General features: G+C 52.2%; 1 protein-coding gene across 5 annotated transcripts in view; it reads left to right on the top strand.

Moving 5' to 3' along the window:
* Positions 1–27,033, top strand: part of CNTFR (ciliary neurotrophic factor receptor) — a 212,790-nt gene that overhangs the window by 56,027 nt on the left and 129,730 nt on the right. Inside the window, exon 1 of one of the 5 annotated variants that reach the window (XM_049794487.1) lies at positions 15,009–15,032. The exons of 2 other annotated variants lie outside the window; for them this stretch is intronic. The gene's annotated coding sequence lies outside the window, so the exon portion shown is untranslated. Of the gene's footprint in view, positions 1–15,008; positions 15,033–18,991; positions 19,010–26,188; positions 26,228–27,033 lie in introns of those variants that run through there. 2 more of the 5 variants (XM_049794492.1, XM_049794491.1) reach the window with 2 other exon arrangements.

Here is a 27,033-nt window from a genome sequence, read left to right as displayed (position 1 = left end):
GCTGCTTGTTTCTTCCTCGGCTTTGCTGAATGATACGTCCCCTGGCGCCTTCTCATATGCGGCAGCGGAGGAATAAAAGCCCAGCCCCGCTGATGTGCTGTTGGACTAGCTCGAGCCTGGCAGAGAGATGGGAAGGGGGCTGGAGACGCAACAGCAGGCTGGTACTCTTACCAGCCTTGGTGTCTCAGCTGCTGCTCCCTGCCCTGCATCACAGCCATGGGCTTCCTCGCCCAGGTTTGCTCCCAAAGGGAGCATCGATGGGGTTCGGCTGGGATGTGTAGCAGGTGTTTGCAGAAGTTTTAGCCTCGTAGGGAGGGTAGAAAGCCAGTTTCTGCTTCCCATGTTGCAGCCTGACCTGTTTTCCCATGCCCAGCTGGGCTCTGGGGCAGAAGGATGGCTGGAGCTGGGCATCCCATAGCACGGGGGCTTTGCCTGTTCACCAAGGGTGTGCGGCCAACTCTTTCCAGTCCAGGCATGCACACATTATCCTTCCCCCTCTGAGGCAGAGGGTGGAAGCCAGGAGGTGCTTTTTGTGCCTTTTGGAAGCTGGGAAGTGGATGTGGCCAGTTCCAGTGGGATCTTCTTCCTGGTGGCTCATTAGGACAGGCTCTGTCAGAGGGATGCGAGTGGTCCTGCCCATGAGTGATGGACAGCCAGTGAGAGCCTCTTACAGATTGGCAATTGCAGGCTAATTGCATGTTTAATGGCTGGTGCATTACACAGGATCTAGGGAGGGGCAGGCATGATTTAGGTCTGGTTTGATAAGGCATGTCATATGGCTCATTTAATACTAATAAAAAAGGGGAAGAAAAATTCTGAATATGCTTTGTAGTGCTGTGCAGCGGAGCTGGCAGGGGCAGAGGGCTTGCAAGGGGGTCTGTGGAAGGCCTCTCCAAGTCATACCATGATGGTGCAAGAGGTATGGTGGGTACACGGCAGACGTGTCTGCGGGAGAGGACCAGCTTGTCACATCCCTGGGGATGAGATTGCAGAGGGCAGGCTGCTGCCCTGTGTGGTTCTGCAGCAGCACCAGGTTGAGCAACAAATCCCAAGGGATTGTCTCAGAACTGCCTGGAGCATCCCAGGAGTCTTGAGTAAACTTGTGTGCTGAGCCCACATGGATGGAGACCTGCAGAGATGAGCTTCAGTTTGTGGGAGGTCAGCCTGGATGCTGCCAGCCATCACTGCATCCTCTTGCTGCAAGCAAGGCACAGGGTGCAGTGGTGACACTTTTAGGGTATCTCAGACCCCGACCAGCCCCAGGGCTAAGTTGTGCTGGCAAAACCAACAGAGTGGTGAACTGCAGCAGGGGAGGTAGCCCCCTCCCTCGACTTTTACTGCCAGAGAAGTCATGATATGGGACTGTGGCAGGGAGCAGCAGGACAATGAGCCCGCGGTTGCAGTGCTAGTAGCACCATAAATAGAAATACGAATTCTTGGGTTCTTGTGCAGCAATGATACATCTTGTTTCTATTGACTTTCTTAAACCTCTAAAATACATTGTAGATTGATCTACAAATCTGCAAAAAGCACCTGTTTTTTTTTTAAAGTCTAAAGCAATTTTCTGCCTGCTCCTTGTGGTTGGCTCTGAACAGACACATGTTCTCTTGTCCTATTTGAGGCTGGCGTGCTGCCACGGTGGTAGGAAGTTTAGTAATACTTGAGCTGGATCGATTCAAGCCCATTATCTGTGCTGCCTGGGACTTGGCGGCAAAGGGGAAAAAAATACTCTCCCCAAACGCATCAAAGCCCTGTGATAAGGACACACGGTTGGGCTCTATTTATAGATGGACAGATGTCTTGCCAAAGCTCTGCTGCTGTCACTTGATTACGCAGTTTTTGAGTGTTTAGCAGTGTTTGGGTCTGAAGGAAGCTGTTCTACCTTCTGGCTTAGGTGCGTCCTGTCCAGGTACAGTGCACTGTGGTACTGCTTCGAGCTGGGATCTGTCCTTCCTTCAAGTAGGGACCTGCTTTTTGGATGGTGTGGTGGTTTAGGCCCAGCTGGCAGCAAAGCACCATGCAGCAGCTCGCTCACTCCTCCCTGCTGGTGGATCGAGACAAGGACAGGGACACTCACCAATTATGGGCACGGGCAAAACAGACTCAACTTGGGAAAAAACAAAATCAATTTAGTTTGCTGCAAATCAAATCAAAGCAGGATAATGGGAAGTAAAACCAGATCTTAAAACACCTTCCCCCCACCCTTCCCTTCTTCCCTGCTCACCCCCACTCCCGGTTCTCTCTCCCTGCTCCCCCCCAGCAGCGCAGGCGGACGGGGAATGGGGGTTGGGGTCAGTTCCTCACCCCTTGTCTCTGCTGCTCCTTCCTCCTCAGGGGGAGGACTCCTGACTCGGCCCCTGCTCCACCTGGGGTCCCTCCCACGGGAGACAGTCCTCCACGAACTTCTCCAACGTGAGTCCTTTCCGTGGGCTGCAGTTCCTCACAAACTTCCCTGGCATGGGTCCTTTCTGCGGGCTGATCTTCAGTCACGGCCTGCTCCAGTGTGGGCTTTCCCATGGAGTCGTGGCCATCTTGGGGGCCTCTGCTCCCCTCCGTGGGCTGGGGGGGGACAGCCTGCCGCCTCACCACAGGCTGCGGGGGCATCCCCTCCTCCGGCACACTGCCTCCCCTCCTTCTTCACTGACCTCGGGATCCGCAGAGCAGTTCCTCTCACATCCCAATCCCCTACTCGCTGCAGGTTCCCCCTCTTAAATCTGTTCTCCCAGAGTTTCTACCACTGTCACTGATGGGCTCGGCCTTGACCAGCGGTGGGTCTGACTTGGAGCCGCGGAAGCTTCTGGCAGCTTCTCACAGGAGTCGGCCCTGCAGCCCCTCCCTCCCTACCAAAACCCCACCACACAAACCCAAACCAGATGGGACAAATGGAGTGGCTGGGAGTTCTTGTAGGTGCTTGTGGGGTCCGTGACCAAGATATAAGGTCTGACCAGCAATCCTTTATCTTGTTCTTGCATCATAGACCCACAGGGACCTTGGAGGTATCCAGAGCAGAAATGCCACCAATGCTACATCAGATCAGTGTGGCTGTTTAGCTGAGTGGTCACAGCTTAAGCAAGGACATCCGCCATCTCCCAGGGTACCTGGCCCTCAGTCATGCCACCCTCCCAGCAAAGAGGTTTTTCCTTCTGTTCATCCTAAACCTCCCAAGCAGCAACATGTGGCCACTGCCATGTTGCATCTCATGCATTTTCCTCCTTCATCAAATACTGTCAAGGACATTTGAATCACTACCAGCTGTGCAAACTGCATGTTTGGAGTGGTTTCTCAGGCCATGTTAGCACAGGTCTTGCAGTGTATGTGCACGTACATCTTCAGTGAGTGTATGGTTTTTGATGGGATGGTGGAAAGGGTGGGATGAAATGGGTCACCAACTCTAGATTCAGTTCCTGGCATGAAGGAGTGCCTGTGCTCATATGATAGAGTTGCACTCCATTTGCTTCCATACATTGCTTTGTCACAATAGTCATGAAACTGGGAACAGGAGGAGGGCAAAGGCTTCTTTCTGCCTAGCTTTGAGTGTTGTTGTTAAAGGTGCTGTGGTGGTTTTCCCTCAGTTATGACCCTAGGAAGCAGTGGCCTGATGTGACATTGCAGCCACAGTTTTTCAGAACAGACTTGCAAAACCATCCAGTTTGGAAGGCAACTCAGAGGTCTCATGTCCAGCAGAGGCTCTGTCCTGAGTGGGAGGCTGAGATTGGACATGGCTGCTCAGGGCTTTGTCCAGCCTGCTCCTGAAAGCCCCTGTGTATGGAAAGACCAAACCCTGTCAGGGCCACTGTTCCAGTGCTGGTGGGCTCTTGAGGGGGGGAAAGTTTCTCCCTGCATCCAGTGGGGACCTTCTGTTTCAGCTGCTGCCTGCTGTGACTCATCCTCTTGCTATGTATTGTTGTGGAGAGCCTGGCTCAGTCTTCTCAACAACTCCCCTGGCCATCTCAGTGGCCCCTGCTGAATTGGCTCCAGTTAATCAACATGTGTCTTGTCTTGGGACTCCCAAAAGTAGGAGCAATGCCTTGATGTGGTCCAAGTGCTGCATGAGCTGCTGGCTGTGCCACTGCTCCCGCAGCCCAGCCTGCTCTTGGCCCCCTTTGCTGCCAGGGCAATGCAGCTGGCTCATGCAGGGCTCGCTGCCTGCCAGGACCCACGCTGGCATAGGGTGGGTGTCCCTATGCCTAAGCCCTGCACGACACCATGGCAATGGGCTGGGTATTTCACAATAAGTGCATTTTTTGTAGGCTTCATTGGATTGTGGCTGCAGGAGGGAAGGAGTTGTCCATGGGCAGGTTTGGGGACCACGACCTGACTTTTTTTTTTATATTTTATTTTATTTTTTAACACATCCTCTTGATCAGGTGCAGAATAGTTGCATGATGGCTTCTGGCTCTGTGCCATTCCCAAGCCTGGGAGAAAGGAGATTTCTCCTCCCCAGGGTGTTCATAATGTGTTCATCTGCATGGCTCCTGCCGAGCGCTCTGAGCATCCCTTGCTCTCCGCTTGGTTTTAGTCTGTCTCCAGGGTGCTGCTTAGCTTCGCTCATACATTCCTCTGATGAATGGGCAAGACAGGAAGCAAATACCTTTGTTACAAAACCACATATGGGCTTTCAACAGGTGATGACACTTCCCCAAGCTATCTGTCTAGTGAATGCACTTTTCCCCACTTGTTTATATTCACAGGAGTGTGACTTAGCTGCTCAGGTGGGCCATAGATGTCAAGAAAGATGTTAGTGTCAGGAGAAGGCTTTAATGCAAGGCTTCCTGCTGTTCTGTGTGACGGGTGGTGGATGAGAGCCCAATGTGCCAAGGACTGTGGGTGTAGGAAAGGGACTGTCTGCTGGGTCTGGCACAGGAGCCGTGGCTCAGGAGAGAGGCAGCAGTAGTGCTGGAGGTGACTTTTTACAGCTGGCCCAGGATGCTGAGCTGCAGCATGACTGAGATGATCATCCAGTAAATGAGGGCTCCTATGGAGGCAATCAGTGTTTTCCAATTAAAAGAAATAACCATCAGCAAGAGGGACTTACTCCCTCTGAAACCATTTCAGATGGTGTCATGGCTGCTGCAGGTCTCGTGGCTTCTGGAGAACCACAGTGGTGGAGGCCCCATGCTCCGTGCAGTAGAGCTGAGGATCGCGGGGCCACAAATGTGGGGTGCATTTGCCTGGGGTGGGAGCTACCCCACTAAGTCCTGGCTCTGAGCCATGGGGAACGGTTGTCAGCCTGGAGGTGGGCATATGGCTGTGTAAAGCCGGGGCCTGCTGCATCAGATGGAGAGGGGCAACGTGCAGACCTGCCTCCTCATGGCCCCCCTTAGTGTGGAAGGAGAGTGCGTGCTGGTGGGGATCCGTGGGAGGAGCTGTTCAGCTGCGATGGAGATGGGCAGGATCCCACATCTGGGTGGGAAGAGGAGCGAGGGGCTCAGCTGCACATACCTGGATCCCTTCCATGGCCATGGTGCTCCCAGGGTCCTGTTTGCTCAGCACTGGGAAGGCTCTTTATAGAGGAGAGAGAGTGCAGTGCTGATGGCACCCCTTAACAACGTTTACTGCATTGTTTTTCCCTTTAGGATGACTCTTTTTAAGCTCTGGATAGATCTAGGAAGCCTGAACTGAGGCCCCATGTCTTCAGGGCAATTTACAGCACACACCAGCCCCTCAGCATTTGTTACAGCCCCTAACGAGGACGGCTCAGTGCTGCCCTTCAGTAAGATCACATATTACCAGCTCTTTTTGCTTCCTCTTGCCCTAAATTGTTGCACTTTACATTGAAAAGGAGGGGCATGCACGTGGGGGCCAGCACAATTTATGGATCAGAGATTTATATGCTGCTGCGACGCTGTATTTTTTCCCCACAGTGACACTTTATTGCCACAAATTACCAAACAGACAAGGTTACACGAGTGACAGCAGGCAGAGTTGTAAAGGACAGGAACAAACGGCAGCAGGAAAAGTACCCAGAGGAGAGGGGGAGGTCGGGCACCAGGCAGAAATAAAACAAGGCGGGAGGCGGGACAAGCGTCAGAAATGAGCTTGCCTTGCAGGGGGATGCGTGGATGAAGCCTGGGAATCGGTGTGCCGTCTCCTGTGCATGGGCATGCCGTGGGGTTGAGAGAGTGGCAGGTGGTCTGAGTTTGGATGCTGTAAATCCTTGATATCTCTCTCCGCACCCCCCCCCCCCCCCGCCCGCAAAGTTGCTGGGTGCTGCTGCAGGCTGTGTTTTGCAGGGGGAATTGCAGGTTTTTAGTTGCTGAAGGTTTTTCCCTGTATGCTGGGTGGTGTCAGCAGGAAGAAGCATGCTTAGAAAGTGAGACTTTATCATCCTTCTAAGCACCCTCCATCCCTAGCAATGTTCAGCCCATAGTAGGGGTGCTTGGGGAGGTGGTGGGGTCCCTGTGCTTGCCTCTGTACTGGCAATCAGTAAAACCCTGAAGCAACCTGTGCCATACAGAGCGGATAGATCCAGCTCCCCAGAGGTGGGAGAGCTAGCAGGCTCTCACCCTGGGCTGGCTGAGGTCTTGTTGTCATCCCAACCATGGCACCAGCGGTATGGGAGTTGGGGCTGCTCTGGGCAAATCCCAGGAGCACTGTGACTCCCGAGAGAAAGTTATTTGCAGTCTTGTTTTCTCGGCTTGGTTTTCAGTGCTCTGCCTATGTGCTGCAGGGAAAGTTGGGTCATCTCCTGGCTTTGTTTGGACATCAGGCTTGGATCTGGAGGCTGAAGGCTAGTGGCATCAATTTTTCTGTCTCTTTGGTAGAGGGAGGGAGGTGCTGGGTGGGGGGGCGGGCAGCATTCAGAGGGTTAATAAGAGGTGTTCTGCCTTGCAAATGGTTGCTATATTTCCTTGCTTCATGGTTGCGGGGGGGGGTGAAATATCCCAGGCTTACCCTTTGGTGGAACAGGATGGTCATTATGTCCATCTATATTAATACATTCAATGTACATGATGGTGTGTGGGGGACAAGCACCGGTCCTTGGGCGGAGGGGCGTCTGCTTTGCTGCCAAGTGTCTGCAGCAGCCCTGCTGCGACATGCTTCGGCTTTGGTTGAGTGACTCCGTCTGCGCCCACTCACCCAAGTTAGATCAGCTTAACTTCAAACGAATGTAAAAACTGAAAGGCTCGAGATCGGCGGAGGTATTAAGGCTGCCTTTGAGCTGGAGATGCTACTCAAAGCTGCTGGGGAGCTGTCACTCTATTGTTCTTGCAACAAAACACTACCAGAGGAGCTGAGAGCCTCAGAGGCTCTAGAGCCACAGACAAAATTGCATTTAACTAGCAGAAATGTGCTACAGCCACAGGGCTCACTACACCAGCCCTAGGGAGAGCCGGCACTGCCATGTGCCACCCTCCCTGGCAGCAAGATGGAGGGGGTTCAGGTCACCTTTGCACCATGATGGGCCATTGCACAAGGCAATTTGACTTGTCCATTCCCGTGCTTGTAAAAGATAATTTCCCTTGAACGCAATGCCGTAAGCCAGGTATTTAATCTTGCTTGAAGGGAGCATGTCTAACGCATGCAGGGCATCACAAACAATAGTAAGCAATCAATAGGCTAAATCCTGAGGTCTCTTACCCAGACTTTGCTGGAGTAAAGGTTGACAAAGTGCTGAGTAGTTACTCGAGACTTCAGCCCGGTGCTGAGGACAGGAGAAGTGATTGACTGATTTATTGATGATGCATTTCACTATGAATCTAGTCTGTCTCTTAGTCACAAATGCTCATTTGAGCATAAATCCTGGGCTGCCATGAGCAGATAGCTTCTCCTACAGCAGAGCTGGGCAAAAAGATTTCAGATGAATGGCTTATTTGGTGAAAAATAGTTTTGGATCAACGGGAATAGCTTGTGTTTCTGTGTTGTGCTTGGCGAATAGCCTCAGCAGAAGAAAGTGAAAGCCCACTTCTGAAAAAGATCAAGCGCTGGGTTTTGACATGATGTTTAGATCTCCTTTCAAACCGGTTTTAGGTTTTCTTCCCAAATCAAAAAGCCAGCCGAGTTTCAGAAGATCCCTCTGAAACCCTTTTTCCTCGCCCTCTGTGCCTGGCTTCTGCAGTGAAGCAGCGAAACATGGCACTTCTTAAACCTGGTGCTGACTCGCTGCGAACCCGTACTTCATTTATTTTTAGTTCACCCAGCGGTGTCAAGGCTCAGGCACTGGTGGGCGTTTGTGCGGTGCTGCTAAGCTGGGGGCTGGGACATGTAAGGCTGTGGAAGGGGCAGCTCTTGCACCTCTGGGTTTGCTCCTGCACAGGGGGACTGGGCTTATCCTGCCTCGCTGGACCTTTGGAAGGCTTGGGGGGATGACAGCAACCAACAATGCCTCATCCCCTGTGCAGGGTTAGGCAAAACATTAGCTGTTTCTGCAGAAAAAGAGTGTGCAAGCCCTTTGGAGGTGTCCTGTGGAGTAACCTTCACCCCAGAGCCTCAGCAGCTGGGGCTTATTACTCTTCCTCTTCCTCTTATCCCTCTTCCAGTTTCTTATTAATTCAGGAATAAAACAATGCCACTCTGTCACTTCCATGGCTGTTTCTTTCCCCTGTATGTTGATTCTTCTTTGTTTTGAGGCTGGCTGCTGCTGGCTACCTTGCTGTGGCTCCTGGAGCCTGTGCTTGCTCTTTGCAGCTCATGGATACACCCATGGTGGGTGCCATAGGAAATGGCTCAGACAGATTTGTGCATGTGTATATGCCTCTCTAAGTATTTCCCATTAATTAATGGACACTGGAGTCTGTCGTCTGTAATGAGCACTCACTGGCAGGTGATAAATTGCGTGTATGACAAGATGGCAGTGAACGCTGGGCGAGCCGTGGCTGTCGGCGCTGGGTTTGGGAGCAAGGGGCGAACATTAGTCAGTATCTGGATGAGAAGCAGGATGGTGAAAAGCCCAGCAGTTGATCGCAAGATCCTCAATCGCAGCAATGCTGCACCAGACGCCACCGTTACGTGGCAAACCCCAGCCCCATTGCTGCTTTTTGATGTGGAGGGAGGAGGAGGAGAAAGGGGCTTGCACTGTGGTGGCCACCCCTGCTCCACAGGGATGCTGGCTGGAGCTCAGAGGGATACACTTGAAGCAACCCCTCCTTGACCCACGCTGGGTTTTGCTGCCTTCCACAGCCCAGAGAAGCCACTGTGTGTCAGGGCCTGGGATCTGTGCTCCAGCAGTGCCACCACCAGACATCCCTGGCATGCCTCGCCTGCTGGCATCACCTTGCAAACCGTGGCACAAGGCTTGGCTGGGCCCCTCTGAGCGAGACCAATGCTGTTGGTGGCCTTATTGGGCATTCAGGGAAGCAACTGTGTCTATACCACCAGCAACTGGGTCTCAAGCCACCAGTGAGTGGTGGTTGAGGTGCCACGTTGCAGAGCGATACAAGGCTGGTCCTTATGGATGTGCTGGAGCACAGGGCTGGGTATGATGGATCTGAGTTGCTGGTGTTCACAGCCTGTTCAGTCATACTCCTGTACTGAGCCCAAAGTCTCAGCCCCACATGGGACATCCATGCCAGGGAAGCAGTGCTGGCACCAAAATCTACAGGCTTCAGAGAAGCAGACACAGACTGAGACTGATTCTTGCTGCAGCCCCAGTGGGACTAATCCCTGCTGCATCCCTCTGGAGCACACCATGCAAGCTGCACGCTGAAGATCCACCTCCGTTTTGGCTGGCACTCTGAAGCTGAGGTTCAATCACCCGTTGTGCTCATTAGGACTCCAGCAGTCAGAGCAGGGATCCTGCTTGGAAGGACATTGTGGGTGCTGGGCACCGTGTGGGATCCCCCCTGCCCTGGGACCTGTCACTCTTGCCACAATGCAGAGGGAGCAGTCTGCATTTACTGGGGAACTGAATTATCTGCTTCCCCGAGTGGGGAAAATAATAATAATAAAAAAAGTACCTTCCACTAGGTCATGAGCTATTACCTCGAGGGGCCCTTCATCAGCTGATGAATTCTACTTAATAAAATAAATACTGAGAGAAAATGTAATTGGATTTCATTTATTACCCAGTTCCGCCTAGCAGCCCCAGATTATACAAAAGCAATTAGAGAAAGCTCTCCATTAATAGCTATCTTCAAGCCGCCCAATGGGCTCATTCCATCAAACCTTCTGGCTCGTGTAATTTCCTTTCTTGGAGCTTGCTCCTGGCTGGGGGAGGATGTGGGGTGCGCAGTGCCATTGCCAGCGGCCGGTAAACAAAAGCAGCTCTGTCTCTAACGCTTGCACAGGCATCGTCTTCCCAAACACATGGCTCTGCCAAAGGGTCTCCTGGTTTGGGGCGAGAAGCCAGAGCACCTGGGCAGTTTGGCTGCAGACTAGGACTTGGTTGTGCCTGCCCTGGGCTGGGAGCATCCTTCCTCTGCTTGGCATTGCCATGCGGTGAATCTGTCTGTGCTGCTTGGCAGTGGGTAAGCAAAGTCCCACAGGGGTATCGGGTGTGATGCTGTCCCCCTTGGGATGCAGCTGTTTGTCTGGTGATGATCTTTCCCCTAATGCCATCAGGTTGCATAGCAGCTTCTGTCTCTGCCAGCTTGTAGGGACACAGCAGAATACTTCTGCTTCCTTGCATTTTTGCTGGGAGCTCAAGGAGTGCCTGGGACAGCTTGCTAAGGTTGAGTAGAGGAGCATGTCTCATAGCATCTCTCTGAAAGTCTTATGGCAACACAGGGAAGCATGTTTGAGGCCTGTCACAGGGCAAGGACAGATGTCTGGCACTTGCATTGTCACTGAGGACAATGTGCAGGTTAATCTGCAGCAAAGGCTTAGCGTGGTATCTTTACTGCTAATCCCTGTTCACAACGGTGGATGAGGAAAGACAATTACAGTGGAGATGGCTTCTAGGAGGAGAGATGCTGATTGATCCTGGTGCATGGTTAGTGGTCCAGCCTGGCTGGTGGGAGTACAAGGGATGTATAGTGTGTGTGTACAACAGTGAGAGGGTGCAGCCCTCTGCCTCAGTCTTCCAGTTTCTGCACTTGCAGCCCTGGAGGGAGGTTGTCCAACTATGCTGCCTGCTTTTGGGTCAGTCTCTTTTGGTTGTTTTTGGGGGGGTGTAAAGACCATCACAGCAGACCCAGGGCTGGATGGAGAGAATGGATTTTGAAGGTTGGTCCCCTTGCTGTTTGGAGGAGAAAAGGCTTTGGAGGCCAGGGAGACACTGGGCCCCTGCCTGGGGTTGGTAATGCCTTCTTGTTGCCCAGTTGCTGTCACCACGGGGAGAAGCCAGTGCCCTTTCTCACCTCAGACAACTGACTCTGTTCCATCTGGTGGTTCGATGGAGCTGTAGGGGCTCAGCAGGGGTGCGCCAGCCCCACTCGTGAATGGGAACCTGTGCTTGGCTCCAGAGTCTTTGATCTCCCTTGCTGCAAACGCACTCTCTACCTCACTGCCTCTTGCTGTCACCTTTCCTGGCTTACTTCTCATCCCTGCCTTTTTGCACCTCCCATAGCCTCATTGTCCCTGGCAAAGGGTGTAGGTGAGAGGAACGGCATAGCTGGGAAGGAGCCGATGTTTAGATTCAGACAAAAAAACAACATGAGACATAATGCAACCAGGAAGGCACAGGCAGATGGAGAGGGGTGGCAAGAATATGTGGTTCTTTGTCTTCGTTACAAGGCTTGTGTCTGTGATCTTGCTTCTGTGCTGCTTGCCAGCAAGGGAGGGATGGCCAGCGAGCAGAGATGTGCAGGGAGAGTTTTGATTGCAGGCGGCAGGGCCAGTCCTACTGGATGGTGAGGCAGAGAAAAGCAAAAAGGGTTTTATTAGGGAAAGCGAGCATGGGAACAGGGGGATGCAGGAGGGTGATGTGATGGAAGAGCCAAAAGTGACCAAGAGGGATGCATCCCTGGGAAATGCTTTGCAAGCTGTCTGTTCACCCTAGGTGCTCTGGAGAAAGGAGAAGAGAAGGCGGGTGTTTGAGAGCACAAGAAGGGTTGTGGTTGATGCTGATACAACTGCAGAGGCAGGGGATTTGTCTTGGCTGGTGAGATGGAAGGTGGTATGGGGCCACCTTGCTCGGAGAAGGAAGAGGTAGAGCATGAGATGGTGAAACCGCAGAGTCTGAGAAGAAGGCTGAGGTGTGGAAGAAGTTGGAGACCTTTCTAGCATGGAGTGAAGAATGTGGAAAGATCAAACAAGGGGTGTTGGGCTGGCACCAGCACTCCCTCCTCTCCAAAGCAGCAGCTTGTCTTTGGCCTGGCAGAGAGGAGGGTCTGGGGGTAACCTTGAGCTCAGATATGAGGTGACAGGACAATCTCTGAAAGAAGTAAACACATCCTCTAAAGAAGAGAGAAGACCTCAATTTTTTTTTTTTTTCTGAGCCAGCCAAATGCAGTGACCACATGAAACCTTCCTTTTTCATCTCATTGTTTATTTTTCACAGGGGGCTTTTATTTATATCCCCTTAACATCCATGCCGTTAAGGCAGCCTTATTAGGATGCTGCCCTTCACCAAGGAACTCTGCTCTCGAAAAAGTGCATTAAAGATTCAACAAATAGCTGAGAATTGGGATTGATCCTAACCTCCCATAAATGGGAGTACCTTCCCCCATTAATCAGCCTTGGTTTTCACTTACAGGATGATGGCCTCAGTGCTACACTTCTTCAGGACTAAAAGCACGTTAAATATTTATCACAGCTGAGTATTCACTTCCCCCTCTATTGCCAACTAAGATCCACTGCTTAAGCCTGTGTCGGCTTGACAGGTTGCGTAGTGAGGTGGCATGCCATTAGGAAACCTCTTGTGCCAATGTGCTCCACTCATTTGCTGCGCTAAGCACGGAGAGATGGTGGCATCTCTCATCTTGAAGCATGGTCAGCATGGGACTGTATTATAAAGTCTCTCTGCTGGCATTTGCACTAGTAAATTAAACATGCTTGTGTTTGCTCTCTAGCAGAGACTAGAGCATCCACACTCTACCACGTCTCCTTTAACCTCCAAAATAGGATTATTGCATCCAAACTGCTCTGTGGGAGCAGCCCCTGGTCTGTGCTGAGGCTTTGCCCTGTGGCAGGGACTGCGTTAGCAGTTCAACATGCGGCTGTTCGCATTGCAGCACCTGGAAACATTTCCCAGGTTATGGCCATACACATGGCTCCCATGTCATCCTCCCGTGCTGAAAGGATGCCGGCAGTGCTCTGCGTTTCCCTGGCATGCTGGGAGAGAGCTCTTATTGCCTTGCGAGGCTTGAAATGACGAGGCTTGAAATGACGGCAGGGTGTTTAGTGGTCCAGTTGGTCTAAACATATGCAAGTACGTCCTTGGTAATTGTGCCAGGTGTGCCGTAGCATTTCTGAGAGCAGCTATTTTAGGAGCATCTCTGAAAGCTGCCTTCCCTTTTTGCTCTCCGGTCTTGTGCCGGCATGTCTCAAAAGATGGGTCTGACTTTGAGAGATGCTGATAAACCTCAGAGACTGGAAAAGGCACGTACTGCTCCACACCAGTGCCCTGGGGTGCTGCTGCGAGCAAGCCCTGAGCCCTACCGAGCTGCGATGCTCCTGCCCTGTTTAGCTGCTAATGAAAAGCTCCCTGCAATGTTGGAGGGAGTTTTGCTTCTGCACCAGGCTCAGGGCAGATTCCACTCGGCCAACTCCAGCAGCTGAGATTAAGCTGTTGTTGCTGGGTTAGTGTTTTATATATTTAACTTATTGGCATTGTCATGATGCATCTCCCTGTCTTCACGTTCATCCCGCCCCCCCCCCCCCCGCCCCCAGTTTGAATTACTGATGTGTGCAGCCTTGTTATAGCCGTTTACACGTACAGGCGCACAATGTGTTTCATTATCCTTGTATCAAACTTGTTTTGCTGCTGTCACGCACCAGAAAAGTTAAACACGTCTGATCAAAGGCATGTAAACACAGCTTCAAAACAAATGCCCTCGAGTCCTGCCAAAAGCACAGAGCTGTCTCTGAGCAAACCACGTCTCGTATTCCCCTGCCTGCGCCTCCCGCTCCTCTGAGCGGGTGTGTGATACCGCCTGATCTCAGAGAACCTCGTGGGCTGCTGTTTGAGGTGGAGAAGGGTTGCCCGCTGCTTGAGCAAACCTCGGCAGGGTTTTGCACCAAGCAATGCAGCTGAGGGGGAGAAGAGCAGAGCCTTGGCTGCAGGTCAGGAGGGAAAAACTTGCTGCGTCTTTGCACGTGTGAGATGGCAAACCCCAATGGTCTGCACTTTGCGATGTGCTGCAGCTCCGGTGGGTTGAGGGAGAGGAAAGCGTGATAGGAGTTGGCTGGAAGTAAAGGTGCTGAGTATGCTTTTTGCAGGTCTCCGGTGGGGCTCCAGCTAGTGTATTATCCTGATGCGGGAGGTGCAGGACCAGGAGCACGCTTCCAAGGCTGCTGCTGCCTGTGCTCCCAGGGCATCGCTCTGGGGTTGGGGCTTGGCTGGAAGCACAGGCAGCCGATTGCATCCTTTATCCCCCTCTTGTCAGAGGGACTGGTGAGGGTGCCAGACCAGGAGCTCCTTCTGCCCTTCCCGGTTTCCAGCCCTGGGTGGGCAGGGAAGGGTGAGGTGAGGTGAGGTGAGACTTGCACCCCTGGCTCAGGGGCCCTGATGTCACTTGATCTCCCCTGAGAATGCTAAAAGGTAGGGAATGCTCTGTAATCACAGACAAGTCAAGTTTTCACCTTACTCCTGCCTCTGGGAGGACTAGATGCGCATCTTAAACAGGAATGGAAATCTGCGGGCTTTAGCAGTCTCTGAAGGCAGGTGTTTTCAGAAAACAGTAGCTCCTTTCAAATCTGCCAAAAACCTATTCGCAGCTTGGCTACGGGCATGACCAGCGAATAGTTTGGGAATTCATGAGCTTGTGAACTGACCCGGACTCTGCAAATGAGTTGCCCAAGGTCTTTGCCAAATGCTTTTGAATAATGGGCATGTCAGAACCAGATGGGGTTGCAAATGGCAGGTTATTAGTGCCCGCCACCTGTGCCAAGCAGTGCCGCCAATGTGTGCAAGCACTCTGGTGTGAGCAGCACTGCTGCGCACAGGGCTCGTCCTGGGAGTGATGGTGGGAGAAGCGGCCGAGTTGCTGCAGGTAAGATGATCCAATGGGTCTCCTTCAAAGCACCTAATTGTGCTAACGGGAGAGATAAAAATGCAATCATCCCCCCACGATCCTGCCGGACCGTCCCAGGCAGGCTGCGAAATGCCCTGCAGGCAGTGGGGACGTGGTCAGAGGTTAACGACGGTGTCAGCCTTCATAAATCATCCCTAATGAGACTTGGGAAAATGTTGGGTTGGAGCCTCTGATCATGGCTGTGCTGAGTTGTCTTTCCTTTACTTTGGGTTTTTTTCCCATTTGATTTTTAGGGTTATCTGTGTGAAACCTTTGTGAGGCTGAAGGTGCTGGAGGCTTTCCTACTGCTCTGGGTGGTGAGGGGTCCTGGGCTCTGCCCAGTCTCTGTTCCTGGCAAGGGCTGGCTGATGTGCTGCAGACTAAATACATTTTCCTCCTTTTTTTTGTCCTTAAGGAAGTAGTTTGTGCATCGCTAGGGTGCCAGAAGTCAGGAGGGTGCCAATACCAGGAGGGTATTCCTGGGTCCTGGTGCGGAGGAGCAGCACGCTGCGTGCTCACTGATGCTGGGGTTGGGATGGCTCAGGGTGAAGCCTGAGTCACAAACCCTGGCTGAGCCAACGATGCCTGTGGGCAGCATCCTGCCTACCCACCAGACAGCCCAAGGGCTGCAGGGACCTTCTCTCGAGGTGTCCTCCCAGCCCTTCTCACCAGCATGGTGACCACACTATGGGGTCCAAACACTTTGCCTGGGAGAAGTCCATCCGGGAAGCAGGACCCCAAATAAGAGGCTTGCAAGGTGGGAAGAAGAAGCAGAAATGAAGTTATTGAGGTCCCCACCAAAGGCCACCTCTGGGGCTGGCAGTGGTGGGCTGCTCTAGCCCGTGTGTGGTCCCTGCGAAAGCTGCCAGCCACTGACTGGGACACTGGGAGGAGTGAAGCAGGGTACATTGAATATTCCCTCCGATTTATTATTTATAAAGTACTGTCACAGCCCTGGAAGTGTTGGGACTCTCAGAAAAGCTGTAGGAATGTACTAATTAAAGAACACAATGGGAATGTAAATTGGGAAAGCTCCCCAGGGAGAAGCAGCCCTGGGGGGAGCTAATTTGCCAGCCCCCACTCCTCCCCTGCAAGCTGGCTGAGACACTGGAGCAATTAAGGAGGAATTTGAGTGTTAAATATAATCTGGAATTGTGTTTTTGGCTTTTTTTGTAATTGGTTTATTTTTCTCTTGGGTAACAGTGTTTCCAATTCTGTAATTGGGACTGTAACCCTCTGCTCTGCTACAATAAAGGCTGGGTTTTGGGGTGGTTTTTGGGTGCTTGTTCAGTGTTGAAAACAGATTCAGGTGACTGCCAGCACCAAGGTGGCAAGTCACCGCCTTAGAAATGATAAAGCTGGATGGAGTAGTCACACAGATGGCACTGTGGGATCTTTGCAGCCCAGGGCAAATTTGGGAGGCTTCCAGAGGGTCGCTTTGGGGGCTGCTGTAGCTCCAAACTGGTGCAGTCAAGTAGATATGGCACCAGGGCAGGGCTAACCCCAGCTGATCTGGTAAAAGGCAATCTCTGGCTTTGGAATAAAACAGCAGTTTTCAGAGTCATCTTCTGAAACCCATCCTAAGAGTAGGGCTTTTTTGGTTGGTCTTTCTGCCTGCCCGTTTCTCTTCTCTGTGGTCTGGCTTACTCTTTGGTGCTGATCTGACTCTTGCCTTGCTTGGGAAATACGTGCATTTGGTATCATTTGAACTGTGGCCAGTAGGGTGGACTCAGGATAGTGGCTGTGATGTATTGGTCTTTTTCTGTAAACTTCTTTTATACAGTCCAGTGCAAGAAGACAAATGAGGAGACTCTGGATGCAAGGTGAAGTAAAGACATGCTGAGGCTATGGTGGTCAGCGAGGGATGACCATCAGCTCATGTGCTGCTTGGTGCTGGGTTTGTGGGTCAGCTGTGTCCCCATGGCTGGGTTTGCAGTTGAACAAAGGGTTTGTGTTGTTCTGAGTTTTTTGGTTTTCATCACCTTGAGCAGACCATTTTTATTGGAAGGGGTCCTCAAAGCTTGTAAAACAGCTTTGAGAAGAGAAGCCAGTGATTGCAGTTGGGGTTTTGTGTGATGGCTTGGTCACTGGATCATTTAAGTTAGTGCTCCCAGTGTCAGGCAGGAACTAGCCTGTTGCTGGGTCTTCCTCCCTCTCTCATTTTTATTTTTCTGATTAATTTGAATATTTATTCTGGTTTTTTTAGTTGGCATTAGTTACCCGAGATTCTCAGCCATTGCTAGGTTCTGTTGGCAGGGGTTAGAGGGGTCTCTAAGCTGAGACATAGGAAAATATGATAGATGTACTCATGTGATATGAGTAACCTCAGAGCAGTAGGATTTTTCGTGGCTGTGGGCACTGACTTGCTCTGGATAAACTAGTTCTTTGTCATACAACAGCATCCCTGGTCCCAACCCTGAAAAGCCTGAATTCAACCTAGCCTGTTGCACAGCACAGCACAGCATCCCTCTCCCCTCCCAGGGATATTGGGGAGGGAAGCCCCCATCCACCCAGCCTGCTGCAGCTGGCAGTTTCTGCTGCCACCAGACCAGGCTCCATCCCCAGGGTCAAGCCACTATACCCCGTGGCTTCGTTGCTGTGCCTGTTCCGCGACAGCCCAGCAGCTCTTCATCTCCTCTCCCCATCTGGATCCAATAGCTGCATGCAGTGAAAAGTCACACCGAGCCCGGGAGCTTGGGGAGAGCCCCTTCCTGGCTGGGGCTGGGCGAGCTGCTCCCTGGCCAGGGCAAGAGGGTCACCCAGCAGGGCTGCCACTGTGGTCCACACATCTCCCACCAGGGTCCTTGTCTCCCACCAGGGAGAAATGGGCCCCGGGCTTTCAGCAGTATCAGGAGATCACCGCCAGGATCCGGAGCTCTCCTGGCAGTTTCCCTCTAAGCCTGCCTGTATTTATTGCCATTTGTTCTGGTTTATTTTTCCAAAAATAAAAGTTGGTTGAAGTAGCACAAAAGCTTGGGAGGAAACAGGCTGAGGGAGCCTGGGGAACAAAGATTTAAAGATTGTGCTGGGTCTCCGCTCCTCCTCCTCACCCCATCTCTGAAAAATAGTGTAATTGTGCAATTAAAAACCTTTCCATCTTTATTTACTGTAGGGCCTACAGGCTCCATCTATTGTCCGCGATAGGGAGTCTGGGGAGGCAAAATAGGAGAAAAATAGTATTTTCCCTATATTTGGAGGTGAGGAGGGCAGAGCTGGTAGCACCTTCATCCTTCCTGGGCTCCAGAGTTGGGGCTGGGAAGCTGTGGTGGAGCCAGGAGCATGGCCCACGCCTTCTAGATCGCTGGCCGTCCCTTTCTTTTCCTCTCCTGCCTGCGGTGCCCAGTTACGGTCTTCTGGGGACTGGGCTGGGACCTGCCGACATTCAGGATTGCATCCAGGTTCCAATACGGCGTTTTCCTGTGCGACCTCCAGCCAGCCCGCCCCAGGGCGTCCGATTCCCCCCGGATCTGGTGTGGATCATTCTCCCTTCCTGCCTCTCTCACCATCTGAAGTTAGTTTCCTGTAGATGACAGGGGTCAGGAGTACTCGGGTGCTGACGGATCAGCATGTGCTTTCCTGGATCGGGGCCTCGCATTCCTCCTGTCCATCCAACTGGATGTGGGATCCCTCCTGGGCTGCAGCGCTGGGGGATGCTGCGGTGGGGGATGAGACCCAAGCAGCGCAGCGAGCCCTCTCGCCTGCAGTCTCTGCCGCGGCAGAGAAACTTGCCTTGACTGCAGGGATAAATTAAAACTGAGGAGCAGCTATGTGCTGGGCTGGGTCAGGCTGACGGTGGCTATCGATGCTTGGTCCTAACCCGAGCCAGCTTGTTTAACGCGCTGGCCCGTGAAACGGTAGCTTCCCGCTGGGAAACAGCCCTCGGCTTTGTCCCGTCTTTAGGCAAGGGGAAAGGCTTCCTGGAGGCGGGGGGTCTGCGATCTCGGCCGGGGGCCAAGGTAAGTCACCTTCTCGGCAGGGTTGTTTGCACAGCTGCGGGTGGCCGTGCCCGCTCCAAGAACTCCACATTCTTCCTTGCGCCGAATATCCGGGACAGGCATCCCTCCGCGCTCAGCGCGCTTTCATTTCTGTCGGCAAGCTTGGGAAGCTTCGCCAAAGCATCTGAGCACCGGCTCTGACCCTCCATCCCGCCAGTGCTGTTTGCCTGGCTGATGGCAGCGTGATGCAACCGGCTCCGGTCTGTGCAAGACCACCGGCACTCTGTGCCTGCAGGAAAGCGGCATCGCACGCTTTCGAGTCCGCGTGCAATCGCTGCCCTCCCACTTGCACGCTCCGGCGTGGTTCGCTGGAGGCTGGGCTGGTGGAGCAGGAGGCTCTCTGCCACCTCCGGGCGCTGACAGCCTCCCTGCGCGGAGCCTCCGCTGTCACCCGGCGCGTTGTTTTCTTTCTCGCCAGCCCTCCCGCCGACCGGCAAGCCCTTTTGCTGCGTGCGAATTTTATGGCGGTGCCTCCAAGACACTGACAACCTGCTGACATCCGTGGGTTGTGGGTTGTTTTTTTTATTTGCTTGGCTGCCTCCATCACCCCAAAACTCCAGCACCCAGCCCGGCTCCCTGCTAGCGGTTGCTGTGAGAGTTTCATGGCTTCTCTCTGTTTTTTTTCCTGCTTTGCAGAGAGCTTTAATGCTGCCCTGTTTTCCCGAGACTCTGCAAAGTGGCAAGCCTCGCGCAGACAGCGCACCAGGGCAGCTGCCTGTGCTGGCCCTGGGATTTACTACAGGCGGTTTATTTTCCCAAGGAAGTTAGTTTCCAAGATAGCATCTGGTTTTTATGAGGTCTGATCAAATAAGGTGGTATGTGTATGAGCAGGGGCTTTTATGTTTGTACATGTATTTTTAAAGTTTTATAAATAGCGGAGCGATATGTTGCTTGCTTCTTCCAAAACTGCATCTCTTGTGAACATGGTTTTGCTGAAATTATTACTGAATCCAGAAAGCAAGTTGTTTCTCTGAAACGAGAAAAGGGCAATATAGATACTCATGCCTTACCACATATACATATTATCAGTAGGTGCTGTTATTTTCAACACCAGTGCAGGATTATTCTTAGGTGCCTCATCCACAGCACAAGAGGCAGTCAGCCCACAGACGTTATGGGTGAAAACCAGACACTTTCTTACTGGCCCATTGAAGCTCTCCCGCAAATAGTAAGAGAGACGTAACACATTCTAGGGGGCTTGGGCTTGGTTTGCAAGTAATTTGCCTGGAATAAAAAAGGTTAGAGGTTTGAATGTGCTTTTGCGGGTAGAGCTGGAGAGAAAAGCTATGTGCAAGTTTCCAAAGGGACTTTGAGCTTTCATCAGCGTGCAGCGAGTCCTGCATGGAAAAAGGACTAGATGGAAACTTGCTGTGGAGCTGCTTCTGCTTGTGTTCGTTTCTTTTAAAGCTTTGGTTGAAAGAAAGGAAAAGAGAAATTAAAGCACAGCTCTTGGGTATTAGCTTTTGGAGGAATTTCTGGAAATAAAATTGGAGAGGGAAGGAGGAATGATTGAAAAATATTATAGTAGTAGAAAATGGGACTCTGGTATCTGCAGCCATTTCATTAATGGGTGATTAATAAGTGATGTGCTAATGGTGTGTGGGGACCTGGTTACTTGTGGCTTCCCATCTGGGTAGGTTTAAAAGTATCTGCATAACCATCTTGTCTCATTTATATTTTAATGCTCTCACCTCTTCCTTTTCCCTTTCTTCCTCCATGTGCATCCCCTTCATTCTTCCTAGGTTGGCTGCACCAAACCAGGTGGGAATCATCCCATCGTGAGGGGTTGTCTCCTCCATAGGAAGGCTGGCCGGCAGAGTCCAGTCAGGGAGACCACCAACATGCTTATCTTCTCCAGGTCCCACCAGTGCTTTTGCCAACCATGCAACCCGCAGGGATAAAACCATCCCAGTGAGACCTGCCCTCCTACTGGTTTTTGGAGCAGCTTCCCCTTTCCACCCGCCTTTACGGAGGCACATCCACTTGTCTGGATGCAAGTGCTTAATCCCCTCTCCCGTGGTGACCCCCGCGGAGCCCACTCTGCCAACAAAGATAACACCGTGCTGCAGCCACCCCTTGGCACATCCGCGGCTCTAGGATTTGTTTTTCATTTCCTCTTGCTCTCCCTTCTCTCCCCCTGTGAGATGTAAGAGTTTGGCAGCAGATCCTGTCACCCGTTTGCTTTCCTGCAGAGAATCATTTCTTCAGGGTGTTGTGTGTCAGCAGCAACAGGAGTCTGAGCTGAAGCCACTGGATGTCTTCTTGGAGAAGACATGAAAAGCAAATCTGTGCTGCGTGACCTCCTACCTCCTCGCCACTCCCCTGGGGACCACCACCAACTTCTCCGCTCCCTTCTTTTTTGCTGTTCTGCGCAAGTTAGTTTTTCTTGAAATTTTTTAACCTATTCCTAGAAACTTGTCTCCCAGAAAGGGAAGACAAAATGTCACCCCCGTGAGACAAATTGACGACACAGCTGGTATTTCCACTACGTTAGAGCAAGCCAGCATCAGCTGGAACCAGGATTTTCTTTGCAATATCAGAAAAGCATTACCTAGATGCAGAAAAAGATGCCAAATAAACCCTGCATTCTTGCTGAGATATAGCATTACCATCTGATTTAGCATCTACATCCAGGCTTTGTTGCTCAGCTAAACCTGCATCCCAGTGCCATTGCAGTCATTTCCAGTTTGGTACCAGCTGTCCTGCAGGCATCTCTGAAACATTGCCCACGTTATGAGAATATGATGCTGTGTTCAGGCACTGGCTTTTATGAAGATCGGAGCTGCCGGTCAGGAGCGGGTGATGTTTCACACAATGAATTTCTTCCTTTTCTGCTCCAGGAATTGCCAGAAAGCAGTTCATGTAGAGGGGAAGATGTTGGGGACCAGGAGCTCGTGCATATGTGCATGTGCACGTTTATAAGGGAGATGGGAGAGGTAAAGTCTTCTGATAGCTCAATAAAGGGCCTAAGAAAATACAGCCTTGAGCTTTGATTGAAAGCCCGGGTGCTGCTTTACCAAGAAAATGCTACTTGCTGTTGTTTGCCCTGCTGTGTGTTATTTACCCAGTGCTTCCTGCCATCAAATGTTTACACTGCTCAGGAGCAGCTTGTCCAGAGTTTTCAGCAGCAGCAGCCTGCCTTGCATTGTTTTTTCTGGTTGCCAGCGAGTTGCCCAGCAGTGCCTCTCGAGGATGAGGATGCTGGAATAAAGGTGCTGGGCTCCCTGCATCTTCAGGGAGGGCAGCTGATGTGCTGGTGGCTCCTGCTTTAGGTTTTTCTTGGGGCACAGTGCTCTCCCCAAAACTTTTGCAAAATCTTTCTTGGTGCAGGTAGGAGGAAAACACCTCCTCCTTTTTGTCCCTTTGCTCTCCCTCCACGTTGGCTTGCTCAGCAGTGCTCTTGCTCTCAGCAGAGGGCAACTCCAGTGCCATGAATGAATAGCCCAAGGGTGAGGACTGTCTTTCTACACCCAGTCTGCCAAATGCATGTTCATGTCCGAGTTCAAAGCCATCTTTGCATGAGCATTTCGTAAGCCATGCTGCTCCCATGCATATTTCTTACCTTTAGCTGAAGTATTTCTGGAAAACAGATGCAAACTTTTCATGGGAAATTATTGCAAGGTATTTGCTCAGTTCTGGCCATGCATTGTGGAGGAGCAAGCGATGCCTCGCTGTGACCCAGGAGTCTGCTAAATCATCTGCCCGTACAGAGGAACAGAGCAGATAAGAGATAGCTGCCTTATGTTACACACTTGGTTTTTTCCCAGCCTCTCATTTGGGATGAGGTGAGCATAAGCAGGGATTAGTTTGTTAAGCTGTGACAGTTCATTAAACTTCTTGGACTTTTTCTCTCCAGACACTGCTGATGGCTGAGCCAGGGGAGGTACGTGTGTGTGTGCAGATACTGTGGGACAAGACAGGTGGCAGAAATTTTCATGATTTTAGTTTCCAAACACCCTTATCTATTTGCAAAGCCTTCCGAGTGCCTGCAAGAACTGTTGCATTTCAGGTACTTTTTTTTCAAAACGCCTGTGGAAGCAAAGTTCATTTTTCTTGGCTATTTTTTGCCTTGAAGCAAGCCTCTTTTTTGTTAGAAACTGATGGCTGAGGCTTAGATGTATAAAACTTGTTGAAATTAATGGGAGCTGTGCCCCAAATCTCCTGCATGGCTTTTAAATACTCTGACTTGTAAACAGGGAGCCTAGTTTGCAGCTGGCTTTCAAGTCTACCAGAGGAAAACCCAAAAGCTTGAAGGTAAAAGGAGAGGGATGCTCACAGGGAAGGGGAAGGGAGTGGCGCCATGTTCCTCGGTTAATGCCTCATTGCATTAATTGCCACACAAAGAGTGGGGTCGGAGCTTGCGGGCACCCTCAGGTGAAGAGTGTCAGGACACAGCAGAGCCATGCCAGTTGGTATCACCATCACACCAGTCCCTCTTGGCTTTGAAGCCTATGTAACCCCATTGCTCAGGCTTTGCAAGGAGACCCCAGCTTGCAGGACTCTCTTGGGCTCTTGCAAATGGTTTGGGTGCCCCATCGGGTAACCATGCACGGGAGCGTGTTCCCAGTTGTATTTTTCCCAATGTGAATAAGTCATCATTGAGGGGAAATTATTTGCATGCAAGGCTGTGCCACCCCACGGTGGGTTTCACCCTGCACGGAGCACAGAAGGGGCAGCTGAAGGGAAGACATGTGAGCATCTCTGTGTAGCTACAGAAATCTCATTTGATCCTCAGTGGTGGGAAAGGAAATGGAGCAATAACCCAAGACAGTTTAATAGAGTTTGGGTGAAATACGGTTGTTTTTGTAAGCTGGTCTCTGTGCAGTGAGGGCTCTTTAGCCCGTTTGTTGTGCTTGGCTCTGCTCTGGATGTTGGCACCAGCTGCTCTGCAGGTGCACGTGTGTTTGGCAGGAAGGAGCTGGGATTTGGGGATTCGCCTTGGTTGGAGGGGGGAAGAGGAAAAAAGCAATGAGAGATGATGTTTTGTCTTGCAAGTGAGGAAGACATGTGGGGGAGGGGGAATGACAGAACCCGGGGTTCAGTCCAGTCTCGGAGAGCTGGCTGGAGGGCAGGGTCCTCTCCTGGTGGCACCTTCTGCCTTCCCTGGGACAAAGCAGGAGTGGATCCTACAGGCCCTGGGGCTGCAGAGCCCGGATGAGGCCAGCTCCTGTGAGCAGAAGTTTGCTCCGGAGCTGAGATTGGCTGAGACAGGGAGCAATAGCAAGTATTGCCTGTAGCGTCCCCAAAATCATGAAAATTGAGGGGCGGGGGGGTTGGCACTTCCAGAGCTGAGCCCATAGGGGTGCAGAGAGAAGACGTTTTTGGAGGTGCTTGCCCTGCACTTCCCTATCATTTTCACCGCCGCCTTTGCTCCCTCCTTCCCATCTTGCACTGTGGCAGTGGATCCCGGGGACCAACACCCTGACAGGGCAGAGCCCAAACCCCAGGTACCCCCAAGGAGGCAGTGGTGCCGAGCGGACCCGGCTGTTTCACCCTCCCAGCCGGTGGTGGGGCAGCGTTCCCAGGGCAGCTGGTCCCCGTGGCCCTCGGACATGGTTTGTGGGGAGACTCAGTGTTCTGAGCACCCATGTGCTTGCCCACCCCTGCCCAGTTTTGGAGCACAGGGGCTGGTGGGAGCGGACTGGGAGGCCCTGGGCAGGGGGCTGTTTGGTCCAGCAAGCAGAGAAGGGGAAGAAGCTGATGTTTCCTCTAGCGAAACCCTGCGGTCGAGCCAGAAGCGGCAGACCTCCGCGCGCTGGCACGGGCCCAAGACGTCTTTGCTTCCTGCCACCCTTTCAAATTAAGCAAACGATTCATTTTATTTCTTTAATTTTCCAAATGGAAGTGAATTGGCCGCGCTGGCAGGTGCCTGATTGACGTTCCAGGGAGGATGGGAGCCGGGGGCCAGGGGGGCTCGCCTCTCCACGCCTGCCACCACGCTCCCGGCAGCGCCGGCGGGGATCCAGCCCTGCCACTTGGGGCACGGGGGCCACTGCGTCCTCCTAGGAAGAAGCAAGAGATGGCTGGGTTTCATGCTACGGGTAAAATGATTGCAATGCTAAGCTCCTTCGGGGTCCTTTCAGGGCGGGAAGAGAGCTGTGGCACCCCCGGTGCCCCCTATTAACTCCTGGCGTTCGGTGTTTTACGAGCGTGGCTTTTCCTCTTGCTTTTATTATGCTTTGCAGAGCCTTTCTCACGCATCTGCTTAGTCCCCTGCCTGCCTCAAGGGGACACTATCAATAAATGACACTGGCTTTACCAGTGAAGAGGACCAAGTCCTCCCTTGCCAGCAGGTTTTGGGGTGGGATGCTCCTACAGAGACAGCCCAGCACCCCCGCGGTGCACTCATGCTGCAGGGCTAAGCGCTCACCTGGGTGCACGTATCTGCACCCCTAAACTTTCCCAGATCTTCTCACGGGTGCAGGGTTCTCTACAGAGAGAGGCCGCAACTCTCCCTGCAGTGAAATAAGTGCCGAGAGATGGTGAGGGGAAGATTATCCCCACTACGTGGCAGCAATTATCAAATCTATACACTGCATCGGTGAAACGAACAGCAGCCGGTGGCTCGCTGCCGGAGTGCGTGGCGTGTAATTAGGTCTAGCCCCCCAATCTCTGTTAAATCTCAAAGATCCCTTCCTAATCTCTGGCACCATGGTCTCTCTTGTGGCTTTTTCCCGCTGCTGCTGTTAAAATTTTTCAGTGCTCTCTTTCTCCTTGGCGGCCCCCTCCATCTGCTGGTGGGTGGCAGGGGGATAGAAATCCTCCCCCTGAGCTGGGCTGGGGTGCTGGAAATGCAAAACCTCAGGATTTTCAGACAACATCGTCTGTCCTGGAGCTGAATCCCACTCTGCTGTGCTACTGCATGCCCAGGACTTTTTCACCTTCCCTCCATCTCCCCTTAGCTTCTCCACAGGGTCCCTGGGAGGGTCCAGGGAACACAGCAGCTCTGGCTGAGCTTGCAAACCTTTGAGCCACTCTGCTGGGGAACGAGAGAAATGTGGTTGTGTCATGGTGATGATCCCAGCCTGGGTATTAAAAGCAGCAACTTAATGGGCCTTTTGAGCGGGGAAATAGCAATTCTCATGCCCACCTCATCTGTTCTCAGGAAAGAAAGCCCCCCTTGGTTGCAAACAGACCGTGTGCCTGGAACCCGTGCTGCTGTTCCTCTGCTTGGCAAAGGTGACACCAACACTCAGACTGTTTGTGGCGATGGGGAAACTGAGGCATGGCATGCTAATGTGTTGCATTTGGGGCTGCTCAGCCTGTGTCCCAGGCCAGTGGGACTCCCAGCAGGGCAGGGACAGGACAGGCCTCGGGACAGGGGAGCCCATGACATCCCTGTGCCAAGCCCTTGGGTTGATGGGGTACGACCAGCTACACCCCCTCTCTGCAGCATGTCCCTCTGTCCCAGCAGACAGTGATCAGCTCTGCAAGGGCTACAAGCCCCCCAAAATGAGTTTCTGCTCTCCCCAATGCCCTGCCTGTGGAGTGTACTATCCTCCTGACTTTTGTGCAAAACCATCAGCAGTTTGGAAGAGAACAGGCAAAACATGAGCTGTCTGCGAGCTGCGTGGCAGCCGGAGGGATGGAGATGAAAGCTCTGCTGTCTACCACAGAGATAAATTTCATCTCTGCCTAATTCAGGGGTAAAAAGGAAACTCGGCAGCTGTGTTTTGCAATCCTATGCGGGCGAGGTTTTCTGGGAGACACTGGAGCTGGCTCATTTTTACGTGGGCATTAGGGATGTGACAACTTAATTGCAGAGAGTTCTCCAGAGGGGGAGCAGGAATCAATAGGTGTTGGGTAAGGCACTCGTTTTAAGATAAAGTCTATTTGTGAAATTATAGTCATTTGTCTCCTTGCAGCCTCAAAAGCAGTTAATTGCGAGCAGCCCGGAGGGGCAGCATGCTCTGCCCCAGCTTGAAGCCCAAACACCAGCCGTGCCCTTCGGATGCCCGGGATGGAGATGGCTGGCGGTGCTGCCG

The sequence above is a fragment of the Accipiter gentilis genome, chromosome Z, assembly GCF_929443795.1.
Source record: "Accipiter gentilis chromosome Z, bAccGen1.1, whole genome shotgun sequence".
NCBI classification, from domain to species: Eukaryota; Metazoa; Chordata; class Aves; order Accipitriformes; family Accipitridae; genus Astur; species Astur gentilis.
Note: the sequence above shows the minus strand (reverse complement) of the source record. Positions and strands in the feature narration are given on the sequence as shown.